Below are 14,651 nucleotides of genomic sequence, written 5' to 3' on the forward strand. Positions count from 1 at the left end.
GGTCTGGGAAAAATCACAGTCAGTCACAGCTAAATACAAGATCAAACAGATAGTTCACTGTAAGTAGTTAGCACATATTCTAAGGCCCCATTCAAGGTAAAGGTGAGAAGTGTTCATCTACAGATGGTGAGGTGATTTTTGTCTTTTATAATTTTCCTCTGAGTTCATTCAAGAGCATAATGATTTTCTGGTTTCATCCATACAATTGCTATTGGGGCATTTAGTGCACCGGATAAGGTACACCATGTCATGATAGGCATGTGTAGCCTCCACGGATCTTGAAAGGCATTTTTGGAGGGTGTTGATCATTGTAGCAGTGGAGATGTGTTTACAGGTTTTGCATCTGCTGTTCTGGCAGGGTGTGGTGCTGCTTTGAGTTGGTGTCCTGGTCTGTGGAGAGCTTGCATCTGATGATGAGGCTGGGGGGTTGTTTGAAGGCCAGAAGAGGGAGTTCAGGAAAGATTTCTTTCAGGATGGAGTCCATAGAGTGTGGGTTGTAGTTATTTGATGATACCCCATGTGGGTTCCAGAGTGGAGTGAGGTGACATCAGCGTGCCCAACATCAATGGTACCATCAGCTCCAGCTACCGCAGCCTCGGCTACCATGACAGTACAGATCTCCTACTCGGTGCCACAAGAGGCCTGTGTGTAATGGACAAACCAGAGTCCTCGCTCCTCTTGGGTACTGAGCATCTCTTAGTACTGAGACCCCACTCTCCAGACTACCGTCATCCTCTGGGACTGCAGGATTCTTTTTAACCTTTTCTGCAGGTGCGCCTCTATCAGACAATATTGAGGAGGATGAAGGGGACTTCGGTCAGTCTGTTCTATTTCTGTTCAGGGTTCTCCAACGTGTCCCTTCAGGATCACATCCTTTGACAGTCACACGGAAAATCACGCTCCTTATCAAGGGTGGTGGACCCAATTCTGCATGCCACCCCCACTCCCCTAAGCGTCCCTCCCAATAGCCATACTGGGACCCTTGAGCTGCTCATTGGTACTGGTGGTCTGGTGAATTGCAAACCAGTCTCCACATTAATCTGTTGGAGTTCAGGGCTGTCAGGAATGCTTGTCTTTATTTCCAACTCCTCATCAGGGGCAAATCAATCAGGGTCATGACAGACAACTTATTCTGCATGTTCTGTAACAAGCCGGGAGAAGCAAAATCCCCCTCCCTGGGTGCCAAAGCCATGAAACTATGGAACTGGTACATAGCTTATCAGATCCAAATTTCAGCCATCTACTTCCCAGGTATTCACAACACCACAGCCGATGTCTTAGCAGACACTTCACACCGGACTATTAGCGTCTAGCTTCCATTCAAGTTTGTCTCTGCCTCCTGCCTGAATCGGTGCCACTTTCAGTCACGCTGGGTTACCTGTTCGGTCTGAAAAAATCGGACTGGTTATCAATTAGTTCACTTAAGGTCCTTTTGGTCGCAATATCAGCCTTTCATTCTCTATATTTTTTTCACCCGTATCGTCTAGATTTAGTAAGGGTTTGAAGAATCTCCATCTCCAGATTAAAGATCCGACCCCGAACTGGGACCTCAACTTTGTACTCCGTTACCTTATGAGACGTCCATTTAAACCTATGGCAACATGTTCTCTGCTCCATTTAGCCATGAAGATGGCCTTTTTAGTAGCCATCATGTTGGACTGACTGTAGGATCAGGGAGATTGGAGCGTGGATGGTGGATCCACCATTCACAGTATTCTGCAAAGACAAAGTGTCAGGTAAGAATTTATGGTGTGGATTTACAAAGGTTCTATCAGAGTTCCACCTTAATCAATCCATTCATCTGCCAGTGTTTCATTGATTTCTTTTCTGAAGCCACATAGCTCCCTGCAGGAGTTCTATTTTCATACCCTGAATGTTCAAAGGGTGTTGGCTTTCTACTTAAATAGGACCAAGGAATTCTGTAACCCACTTAGGCTCTTCATCTCCTTCACAGATAGATCCCAGGGGTTCATGAGCTCTACTCGGAGACTATCCAGATGGATAGCTGGCTGTATTATTCCTTGTTAAGATCTGCAGGCATTCTGCCCTCCCCCACCCCCAAGGGTTTGCTCAGATCACAGGCAACATCTACAGCATTGCTTAAGAATGTGCCAATACCTAAGATGTGTAGTAGGGCTTGTACACGAAGAAGACGAGGTTACTCACTTTGCACAGGAACTGCACTTTGTTGAGATGTGTGTGTCCCTCTGCATGCTCCGCTACCTGCCTTCCTTCCCTTTTGCTTTGGACCGCTATGGGATGAAGGCAATGAGGGCAGTTTGCACACACATCCCTATATAGCCTTCGTATCTGGTACGAGACGCACAGCAAAAAATCTCCCATCAAGGGCTGGAGAGGCGCATGCGCACCTGAAGTGGAGCACCTGTCGGGGGATGCATCTCAAAGAACTGCAGTTACTGCTCAATGTGAGTCCATGAGAAGAATTTGAGTTCAATCCTTGAAAGGGACATTTAGGGATCTGGGGCAAAAATCTGTTGGGGATTGGTTCTGCTTTGAGCAGGGGGTTGGACTAGATGACCTCCTGAGGTCTCTTTACTTCTGATATTCTATGAAGAGGTTAATCTCTCAATTCCAGCAGTTGAGACGTTAGGAAAAATACTGAATATCCCTAGACCTGTGACAAAACTAAGAGTTGGCAACCCTGTGAGACAGGAGATGGAAACAGACAGATAGGGGAGCACAAGGACACAGAGACATTATCGGTCATCATGACAAGCAGTGGCCTTAGCATACCAGCAGCCTAATTATTGTTTCAGAGGGGTAGCCGTGTTAGTCTGTATCAGCAAAAACAATGAGAAGTCCTTGTGGCACCTTAGAGACCAACACATTTATTTGGGCATAAGCTTTCGTGGGCTAGAACCCACTTCATCAGATGCATGGAGTGGAAAATATTATAGCAGGTATATATACACAGTACATGAAAAGATGGTAGTTGCCTTACCAAGTGGGGGGGGGTCAGTCTAACGAGACAATTCAATTAACAGTAGCATATCAAGGGAGGGAAAAATCACTTTTGTAGTAGTAATGAGGGTGGCTTGTTTCAAAGAGTTGACAAGAAGGTGTGAGCAACAGTAGGGGGAAATTAGTATGGGGAAAGTAGGTTTTGTAATGACCCATCCACTCCCAGTCTTTATTCAGGCCTAAGTTGATGTTGTCCAGTTTGCAAATTAATTCCAGTTCTGCAGTTTCACATTGGAATCTGTTTTTGAAGATTTTTTTTGTTGTTGAAGAATTGCCACTTTTAAGTCTGCTGTTGAATGACCAGGGAGATTGAAGTGTTCTCCTACTGGTTTTTGAATGATATAATTCCAGATGTCAGATTTGTGTCCATTTATTCTTCTGCATAGAGACCATCCGGTTTGGCCAATGTACATGGCAGAGGGGCATTGCTGGCACATGATGGCATATATCACATTGGTAAATGTGCAGGTGACGAGCCCCAGATGGTGTGACTGATGTCGTTAGGTCCTATGATAGTGTCCCTTGAACAGATATGTGGACAGAGTTGGCACTGGGGTTTTTTGCAGGGTTTGGTTCCTGGGTTAGTGTTTTTGTTGTATGGTGTGTAGTCACTGGTGAGTATTTGCTTCAGGTTGGGCGGCTGTCTGTAAGTGAGGACTGGCCTGTCTCACAAGGTCTATGAGAGTTCTTCTGAAATTCAGCACCTCCTAGCAGCAAAGCATCAGTCAAGGACTGACTCTGAGGGAGCAACGCCAAGGACTGGAAAGCCAACAGAACATGGAGATTTCCTAGCCAAAGGCTAGCCAGCCACAGACCTCTTTAGCTCCTAAAATCCGATTCGGCCCCAGCCTGCTGCGGTGTGGAGGAAAAGGCTTTTGTAAGCATTGCTGTGTATGTTCTGGGGTTTGGCACATGAAAAGCAGGTGAGAGGGGGAAATAGGATTGAAGCTATACGTTCAGTCTTCTGCCCACCTGGTTGGGAGTCCTGCTGATGACTTATTTCAATGGGAGCTGCCCTGAGGTCATGCTAGCCATATTATTGCCATCGGATGCAACAGAGTACCAGGAGTTTGCTCACCCAGGCCTTGCTAGGAAGAAGCTGCTCTTCAGTCATCTCTGGCATGTCCCCTTCAAGAAGGACTATTGTAATTCTCTCTGCCTCACTCTAGGCAAAGAAAGCAGCAGCCCATCTCCTTAGCATCATGAGCCATTGGGAGCATATTACACCGGTGATCTCCAGGCTCTGCTGGCTCCCTCCTCACTACAGGAGCCATGTCAAGGTTCTGATACGGATCATCAAAGCCCACAGTGGGATAGGCCCAAACGATCTCAAAAACCACCTCTCTGCCTAGAACATGCCAGAGCAACGCCGGGCCTCCCACACGCCGGCAGCCCAGGTATTGCCTGAAGGGAGCCAGAGCAAGTGCTTTCCTCCCTGCAAGCCCAGCAATCAAACGACCTCGTAAAGGGGATCAGGAGCCACCCTCCCCTCTCACCACCTTCGGATCATGCTGCGGGAGTCCCCGCTTCTATAAAGCATTCGGCGAAGCACTAGCATATTAGGAAACCTGGCAGCGCATTCAGGATAAAAACCACAACTAGCTCAGAAAGTGGGACAGAAAATGGACACTCTTCTGGAGCAACCCCACTGTTTTTCTACCGCACATGTTTAGTGCTGAGATACTATAAGGTCAGAGATCTGCTGGGCCCTCAGCAGGTACATCAGTGCAGCTTGCTGGACTTTAATGGAGTTGCGGTGATTTACATCAGCTGAGGATCTGGCCCTGTATTTTTAAAACTGGGCCATAAAATTCAACCAGCATTGAGCAGAGCTTGGGCACATCCAAAGTGCAGTACCTTCACCAAGGACTACACGTGAAGGCTTTTAGATGGAATTAGAGTTACAGGCCATAGTGGGTCAGGTTTCAGGTTTGAATTCCCACCCCAGTCTCCCCCACAAATCCTGGCCAAAAAAATGAGCAAAAATATGAAACAGTGCTTTCAGTGGGTGACTTCCATGTTTTCCTCTGGTTTCCCGTAATTTGTGGTATTGTAACTCCCACAAAAACAACAGAGCGAGGCTGCAAATCTTTCTGTGCTTTTGAGCCTTTGCTTGGCTGGAAGCACGTACCGCTTGCATTTGGGTTCTGATAGACAGATGTTTTACAGCTCATACGGAGCCATTCATGCCCACCATGAAACCCCTCCCCCCGATGCTTACCATGAAACTCTTCAAGCAACTCATTCTAGCTTATACGGGCTGTGTCTGAGCCCTGGTCTACACTACAAGGTTAGGTCGACTTTAGCAGGGTTAAATCGAATTAAGCCTGGACACGGCCACACAACGAAGCCCTTTCTTTCGACTTAAAGGGCCCTTTAACCTGGTTTCTTTACTCCACCTCCGACGACAGAATTAGCGCTAAAATTGGCCTTTGCAGGTCGGATTTGGGGTAGTGTGGACGGAATTTGACGTTATTGGCCTCCGGGAGCTATCCCACAGTGCTTCATTGTGACCGCTCTGGACAGAACTCTCAACTCAGATGCACTGACCAGGTAGACAGGAAAAGCCCCACGAACTTATTAATTTCATTTCCTGTTTGCCCAGCGTGGAGAGCACAGGTGACCACGGAGGGAGGGGGAAGCAAATGAATACAGAACAAATCTGGTCCATCTATTTTTTACATCTTAAGCTAGCAGCAGACGGTGCAGCATGACTGATAGCTCTCGGCATCTTCTGGGTGCTTGGCAGAAGATACTGTACTATGACTGTGAGCCATCATCGTCAAGGTGGTTCAATAGGACTGCTGGCAGGACTGAGTCTCCAGGAGACAAAGCATGTCTGCCCAGGTGCCTATGATTGAACTGGAGTACGACGACGACGGATACCAGTCGTAATACACCATCTACTGCCAAAAGGCAAGTGGCTGCTGCTGTGTAGCAATGCAGCCCCACGTCTGCCAGCACCCAGATCGCCGATGAAGGCTACCAGTCATACTGCACCGTCTACTGCCAAAAGGCAATTAGCTGTTGCTGTGTAGCAATGCAGTACCACATCTGCCGGCACCCAGATGACATATGGTGACGGTGAGCTGAGCTGAGCGGGCTCCATGCTTGGCGTGGTATGTTGTCTGCACAGGTAACCCAGGTAAAAAGGCGCAAATCAATTGTCTGCCGTTGCTCTGACGGAGGGGGAGGGGCCTGACGACATGTACCCAGAACCCCCCGCGACACTGTTTTGCATCATCAGGCATTGGGATCTCAACCCAGAATTCCAATGGGCGGCGGAGACTGCAGGAACTGTGGGATAGCTACCCACAGTGGAACGCTCCGGAAGTCGACGCTAGCCTCAGTACTGTGGACGCGGTCTGCCGGCTTCATGCACTTAGAGCATTTTATGTGGGGACACACACAATCGACTGCATAAAACCGATATCTATAAAACCGGCTTCTATAAATTTGACCTAATTTCGTAGTGTAGACATATCCTGAGTCTTCAATTTTGAAAAATAAACAGAGAGAGACACTAAAGAACTGCATTGGAGGGGGGAGAGGGGCCAGGTTTGAAACTGCTTTCTCTCCACTTGGTGAAAACCAGGGCTAAGGCCTAGGTCCTCAAAGGCATTTAAGACCCTAACTACACAGTGGCTCAAAATTGATGCATGTGGGACCAGAATCAGGACCTTAAGGTTTTACATACAGAATGCCTCTATTATCGGCTTTTGTTATATTTTCTAGGCTGCTGCATTGGCACAGGGGATTTGGCCTTGTGCAATGTTTCAAATTTTAAATGCTCTGCTTTTAACAAAAAGGCAAATCAGAAGGTGTTTTTCCTTTTTCCAGTGTCTGAGAGGAGCAGCAAATACATCTCTTGCCTGTGGAGAGGCAGAAGGCTTATCTTATAATGAACTAAAAATATTAATAATGAACTAGAGGAGGGTACTGTAATTAATGCAAATCAACATGGGTTTATGCAAAGTAGATCCTGTGACACTAACTTGATACCTTTTTTTATGAGATTGCAAGTTTGGTTGATTAAGGTAATAGTGTTGATATATCTACACTTCTGTAAGGCGTTTGACTGGTGCCTCACGACCTTTTGATTTAAAAAACAAGAATGATATAAAATTAACATGGAACAAATTAAATGGATTAAAAACTGGCTAATTGATAGGTCTCAAAATGTAATTGTAAATGGAGAATCCTCATTGAGCAGATCTGTTTCCAGTGGAGTCCCACAGGGATCAGTTCTGGGCTCTGTTTATTTAACACAGAATCATAGAACTGGAAGGGACCTCGAGAGGTCATCTAGTCCAGTCCCTTGCACTCAAGCTAGGACTGAGGGCTTGTCTATACTTACGCGCTGGTTCGGTGGCAGGCAATCGAACTTCTGGGTTCGATTTATCGTGTCTTGTCTGGACGCGATAAATCGAACCCAGAAGTGCTCCCCGTCGACTCCGGTAATCCTGCTCGGTGCAAAGAGTACGTGAAGTCGATGGGGGAGCCTGCCTGCTGCATCTGGACCGTAGCTGAAGTTGCGTACCTTAGTTCGAATTGGGGGGTTAGTGTAGACCAGACCTAAGTATTTTCTAGACCAGCAGTTCTCAAACTTTTTTTTTTTTTTTTTGAGGACCACTTGAAAATTGCTGAGGGTCTGGGTGGACCACTTAATGATCTTTCCAAATGTTGTTTGTAATGTTAGCTAACTATTGTAAAGCACTTTGGATAAAAGTGCTATATTTAAAAAAACCTTAATAATTAACGTTTTTTTTGTTCTACAAATAAAAGCACACAGTCTTACCTTTCTAATAGGATGGATGTGCCTTCTCTCCTCTGCCGCGGCAGCCCCTGAGCTGGGGCTGGGAAGGAGGGTCATCTCTCCCTGGCAGCCGCAACCCTGGAAAGGAGGAAAGTCGTCTTTCTCTGGCTGCCGCAGCCCTGCATGTCCCAATTTCCCCCCACCCCCTCTTCTTTCCCCACTGCCCCCTCCCACCTAGTCCATACCCCTTTTCCCCTTCCCCCTCCCCCAAGGCCACCACCTCATCTTACATGTGCGTCTTCTCCAGGGTCCAGGCATTAATTAGTGGAGCCGTGCACTAATTAAGTAGGTGGCCCCTCATTCTGGTGTGTGCGACCGCCTAGGAGCGCACCTTAGAGGGAACAATTCCACGGACCACCTGAATGGAGTTGGTTCATGGACAACAGTTTGAGAACCTCTGTTCTAGACCCTCCCTGACAGGTGTTTGTCTAACCTGCTCTTAAAAATCTTCAATGATGAAGATTCCACAACCTTCCTAGACAATTTATTCCAGTGTTTAACCACTCTCAGAGGTTAAGAAGAACAATTTTTCTCCCTCCTCCTTATAACAGTTTTCAAGTACATAAAAGGTTGTTACCATGTCCCCTCTCAGCCTCAGTCCTCCTCTCCAGACTAAAAAAACCCATTTTTTTTCAATCTTCCCTCATACATGTTGTTTTCTAGACCTTTCATCATTTTTGTTGCTCTTCTCTGGCTCTTCTCCAATTTGTCCACCTCGTTCCTGAAATATGGCGCCCAGAACTGAACACAATACGCGGTCATTTCCCATTTTGTATATGTGCTTAACTCTCATTTCAATGTGGGGCTAAATGATTAGCAAAGGCCCCGCTGTGAATCAGTGGCAGGACTGGGAAGAGAACCCAGCTGTCCTGAGTCCCAGCCCAGTGCTCTGACTCAGCTCTGTTCATGCTCTTTTCCAGCTGCAGGCCTGCATGTGCAATAGTGCTGGTGTGACAGTGGGGGCTCTGCATTGGCACAGGTGTCCTCTCATACGTGTCGCAGTGCAGGGGTAGGTCGTACAGCACTGTCATAACTATAAAGGGAAGGGCAACAGCCCTCCTGTGTACAATACTATAAAATCCCTCCTGGCCAGAGACTCCAAAATCCTTTTACCTGTAAAGGGTTAAGAAGCTCAGGTAACCTGGCTGACATCTGACCCAAAGGACCAATAAGGGGATAAGATACTTTCAAATCTTGGTGGGGGGAAGGCTTTTGTTTGTGCTCATTGTTTTGGTAGGAGTTCGCTCTTGGGACTAAGAGGGACAAGACATCAATCCAGGCTCTCCAAATCTTTCTGAACAAGTCTCCCATATTTCAAACTCGTAAGTACAGCCAGGCAAGGCGGGTTAGTTTTATCTTTGTTTTCTCAAGTTGTAAATGTACCTTTTGCTAGAGGGTTTACCTCTGTTTGCTGTACTTTGAACCTAAGGCTAGAGGGGGTTCCTCTGGGCTCTTTAAGTCTGATTACCCTGTAAAGTTATTTTCCATCTGGATTTTACAGAGATGATTTTTACCTTTTTCTTTAATTAAAAGCCTTCTTTTTAAGAACCTGATTGATTTTTTCCTTGTTTTTAGATCCAAGGGGGTTGGATCTTGAGCCACCAGGGAATTGGTGAAAAGTCTCTCAAGGCTACTCAGGGAAGGGAATTAGCACATTGGGAGTGGTGGCAGCGGACCAGATCTAAGCTGGTAGTTAAGCTTAGAAGTTTCCATGCAGGCCCCCACATCTGTAACCTAAAGTTCAGAGTGGGGAAGGAGCCTTGACATGGTGACAGAGCAGTGGGATCATTTTAAACCAAAAGCCAGTAAGATTTTTTTTTCTCCTTTCTAGCTGCTTGGAAAGCAGAGCTGAAGGTAAATGCATATCTTATCTATCCTTGCCTGAATGCAGAGGTGTTAAGTTTTTTTTTTAACAACGGTCTTTGTTAAAAGAAGGGTTCAAGCAGTGAGCAAACCGCTGGCAAAAGGAATTTACAAGCTGAATTGGTTTTTTGTTTTTTTTTTCTTTCTACCTCTCGGGGATAGCTAGTTAGAAAGTACCTAAGCATCCCTGAGCTGAGTGCATCCCAGTTTCAGTGAACTGCAGAGGGGTGTGGCCCAGCACAAGAAAACAGGAAAATGACTACCAGTGAAGCAGCTAACATACTAGAACTGGCCAGACTAGAAGCAGAAGAAAATGAAAAGAAACATCAGAGACTGCTCCAATTAAAAAAACTCAAGAAAGAAGCTGCTGAGAGAGCTATGGAGCAGAGAGAAAGAGATGGAGGAGAAAGAGAGAGAGAGGAAGCATGAACTGGAATTAGCAAGGCCTAGGCAGAATAATCCAGCCAACCCTAGCAACCCCTCTCCAGGTACCGCTTCCCATCCCAGAAAATTCCCCACCTACAAGGCAGGCAATGATACTGAGGCCTTCTTAGAAAATTTTGAAAGGGCCTGCCTTGGGTACAGCATCACTACAGACCAGTACATGGTAGAGCTGAGGCCGCAGTTCAGTGGACCCTTAGCAGAGGTGGCGGCTGAAATGCCTAAGGAACACATGAACAGTTATGAACTTTTTAAAAACAAGGCCAGAATCAGACTGGGGTTAACACCCAAGCATGCCTGTCGGCGGTTCAGAGCCCTAAGGTGGAAACCAGACATGTCATTTACGCGACATGCCTCAACATGCCTACCACATTGACAAAAATTGTGATGCCTTGGTATCAGGAGCAAATGTTAAATCTCTGGAAGATCTGTTTTTCCTAGTGAAAATGGAGCAGTTCTTAGAGGGTGTTCCTGAGGAAATAGAAAGGTACATCCTAGATGGGAAGCCCAAAACTGTAACCGAGGTGGGGAGATTGGAGCCAAATGGGTGGAGGTGGCAGAAAAGAAAATAACTAGTAGCAGTTGGAGCGACTATCAGACAGGGCAACCCGAAACAAAACCTTACCACTGGGGACAACCCAAGGCCCCACCTACATCCCAAGGGAAACCCCAGGCACCTTCTCACCCCACCACACCAGTCTCCACCAACCAACATCGCCCCGGTAATACCTTAGCAGGGCGATGTTTTAAATGTAATGAACTGGGACATATAAAGGCCCACTACCCCAAAAACCCCAACCGATTACAGTTCATTACATCACAATCACACCAAAGATCCCCAGGACCAGATGCCTCTCAAATACCCTCGGAAAGAAGGGAAACCTTGAGAGTGGGCGGAAAGAAGTTTATTGCGTGGAGGGGCACTGGGGCACCAGTGTTGACTATCCACCAATCCCTAGTGGACCCCAAACTCATCAACCCGGAGGTTCCGGTGACAATTCAACCTTTCATGTCACACTCTGTAACTTTGCCTACAGCCAAGTTGCATGTCCAGTACAAGGGCTGGTCAGGAATGTGGACTTTTGCAGTCTATGACAATTATCCCATCCCCATGCTGCTGGGGGGAGACTTGGCCAACCATGTGAAGCTAGCCAAGAGAGTGGGAATGGTCACCTGCAGCCAGGCTAAGCAAGCTTTCACACCCATCCCTGTTCCTGAGCCATCCACCAGGGCCCAGTCTGTGTTACCAGAGACCCAGACAGAGGTGGTGGAACCGGATCCCCTGCCAACGACTGCAACAGCCATAGTGGATCCAATCCCAGAGATCCATCCGAAGCCAGTCCCAGAACCGGAACTGGCAACACAACCAGCACCAGAACCATTGCCAGCACTGAGTACAGCGTTTGCAAACGCGTCTACAACTCCAACGCCAGAGGGCACCAGCGAGCCTGAACTGGCAGAAACAGTAGATAACCCTACCCAAGAGGCTCAGCCAGAGCCCGAAATACCACATAGTGCACCAGCGGACAGCAGTTCACAGTCAACGGAAACCGCCCCAGCACCTGCATCGCTTCCAGAGGGACCAAGCCCAAGTCCACAGTCCAAGGAGGAACTGATGTCTCTAGCATCAAGAGAACAGTTCCAGGCTGAGCAGGAAGCAGATGACAGCCTTCAGAAAGCTTGGGCGGTGGCGCGGAGCACCCCACCGCCTCTCAGCTCTTCTAACCGATCCCGGTTTGTTGTAGAACAAGGACTTTTATACAAGGAGACTTTCTGGTGAACACCAGGAAGACTGGCATCCTCAAAGACAGTTGGTAGTTCCCACTCAGTATCGGGTAAAGCTCTTGAGCTTAGCCCATGATCATCCCAGTGGCCATTCTGGGGTGAACAGAACCAAAGACTGGTTGGGGAAGTCCTTCCACTGGGAGGGAATGGGCAAGGATGTTGCTAATTATGTCCGGTCTTGTGAGGTGTGCCAACGAGTGGGAAAGGACCAAGACCAGGTCAAAGCCCCTCTCCAGCCACTACCCATAATTGAGGTCTCATTTCAGCAAGTAGCTGTGGATATTCTAGGTCCTTTCCCAAAGAAGACACCCAGAGGAAAGCAGTACATACTGACTTTCATGGATTTTGCTACCCGATGGCCGGAAGCAGTACCCTTAAGCAACACCAGGGCTAAAAGTGTGTGCCAGGCATTAGCAGACACTTTTGGCAGGCTAGGTTGGCCCTCTGACATCCTTACAGATTTGGGAACTAATTTCCTGTCAGGGATCATGAAAAACCTGTGGGAAGCTCATGGGGTGAATCACTTGGTTGCCACCCCTTACCACCATCAAACCAATGGCCTGGTGGAGAGGTTTAATGGAACTTTGGGGGCCATAATACGTACATTTGTAAATGAACACTCCAATGATTGGGATCTAGTGTTGCAGCAGTTGCTTTTTGCCTACAGGGCTGTACCACATCCCAGTTTAGGGTTTTCACCATCTGAACTTGTGTATGGCCGCAAGGTTAAGGGGCCATTACAGTTGGTGAAGCAGCAATGGGAGGGGTTTACACCTTCTCCAGGAACTAACATTCTAGACTTTGTAAGCAACCTACAAAGCACCCTCCGACACTCTTTAGCCCTTGCTAAAGAAAACCTAAAGGATGCTCAGGAAGAGCAAAAGGCCTGGTATGATAAACATTCCAGAGAATGGTCCTTCAAAGTAGGAGACCAAGTCATGGTCTTTAAAGGCGCTCCAAGCCCATAAAATGGAAGCATCGTGGGAAGGACCATTCACGGTCCAGAAGCGCCTAGGAGCTGTTAACTATCTCATAGCATCCCCCACCTCCAACATAAAGCTTAGCTAAGGTATACCATGTTAATTCTCTTAAGCCCTTTTATTCCAGAGAATTAAAGGTTTTCCAGTTTACAGCCCAGGAAACAGATGACGCGGAGTGGCCTGAAGGTGTCTACTATGAAGGAAAAAGTGACAGTGGCGTTGAAGAGGTGAACCTCTCCGCGATCCTTGGACATCTGCAGCGACAGCAGATCAAGGAGCTGTGCACTAGCTTTGCACCAGTGTTCTCCGCCACTCCAGGACGGACCGAACGGGCATACCACTCCATTGACACAGGTAATGCTCACCCAATTAGAACCCCACCCTACCGGGAATCACCTCATGCCCAAACTGCTATAAAAAGGGAGATCCAGGACATGCTACAGATGGGTATAATCCGCCCCTCTAAGAATGCATGGGCATCTCCAGTGGTTCTAGTTCCCAAACCAGATGAGGAAATACGCTTTTGCATGGACTACCATAAGTCAAATGCTGTAACTCGTCCCGACAACTATCCAATGCCACGCACAGATGAGCTATTGGAGAAATTGGGACATGCCCAATTCATCTCTACCTTAGACTTAACCAAGGGGTACTGGCAAGTACCACTAGATGAACCCGCTAAGGAAAGGTCAGCCTTCGTCACCCAGGCAGGGGTGTATGAATTTAATGTGCTCCCTTTCGGGCTGCGAAATGCACCCACCACATTCCAAAGACTTGTAGATGGTCTCCTAGCAGGACTGGGAGAATCTGCAGTTGCCTACCTCGATGATGTGGCCATTTTTTCTGATTCCTGGGCAGAACACCTGGAGCACCTGGAAAAAGTCTTCAAGCGCATCAGGCAGGCAGGACTAACTTTTAAGGCTAAAAAGTGTCAAATAGGCCAAAACAGAGTGACTTACCTGGGGCACCAAGTGGGTCAAGGAACTATAAATCCCCTACAGGCCAAAGTGGATGCTATCCAAAAGTGGCCGGTTCCAAAGTCAAAGAAACAGGTCCAATCCTTCTTAGGCTTGGCCGGATATTATAGGCAATTTGTACCACACTACAGCCAAATCACCGCCCCACTGACAGACCTAACCAGAAAGAAACAGCCAAATGCAGTTCAGTGGACTGATGAGTGTCAAAAGGCCTTTAACCAGCTTAAGGCGACAGTCATGTCTGACCCTGTGCTAAGGGCCCCAGACTTTGACAAACCGTTCCTACTAACCACAGATGCGTCCGAGCGGCGTGTGGGAGCAGTTTTAATGCAGGAAGGACCGGATCAAGAATTCCATCCTGTCGTGTTTCTCAGCAAGAAACTGTTTGAGAGGGAAAGCCACTGGTCAATCAGTGAAAAGGAATGCTACGCCATTGTGTACGCACTGGAAAAGCTACGCCCATACGTTTGGGGACAGCGTTTCCAACTACAAACTGACCATGCTGCGCTAACATGGCTTCATACCGCCAAGGGGAATAACAAAAAACTTCTTCGGTGGAATTTAGCTCTCCAAGATTTTGATTTTGAAATACAACACATTTCAGGAGCTTCTAACAAAGTGACTGATGCACTCTCCTGGGAAAGTTTCCCAGAATCAACTGGTTAAAAATTGTTCTTGGAATGTGGGACATATTGTTAGTTTTTATATAATCAGTAGTATGTCTAAAGGTGCATGTGTCTTATTAATTCTGTTTTCTCCTAGAGCTCCAGGAAGAAATCACAGCCAGTGTGGAACCGGCTGTCCAAC

At 47.3% G+C, this 14,651-nt stretch overlaps 1 long non-coding RNA gene across 2 annotated transcripts in view; it reads right to left on the minus strand.

The window, feature by feature from the left end:
• LOC128840911 (uncharacterized) overlaps positions 1–14,651 on the minus strand; it is an 83,022-nt gene that overhangs the window by 13,951 nt on the left and 54,420 nt on the right. For both annotated transcript variants that reach the window (XR_008445729.1, XR_008445730.1), the window contains exon 2: positions 7,781–7,876. This is a non-coding gene — a long non-coding RNA (uncharacterized LOC128840911). The remainder of the gene's footprint in view (positions 1–7,780; positions 7,877–14,651) is intronic.

Source organism: Malaclemys terrapin, chromosome 7, assembly GCF_027887155.1.
Source record: "Malaclemys terrapin pileata isolate rMalTer1 chromosome 7, rMalTer1.hap1, whole genome shotgun sequence".
NCBI classification, from domain to species: Eukaryota; Metazoa; Chordata; order Testudines; family Emydidae; genus Malaclemys; species Malaclemys terrapin.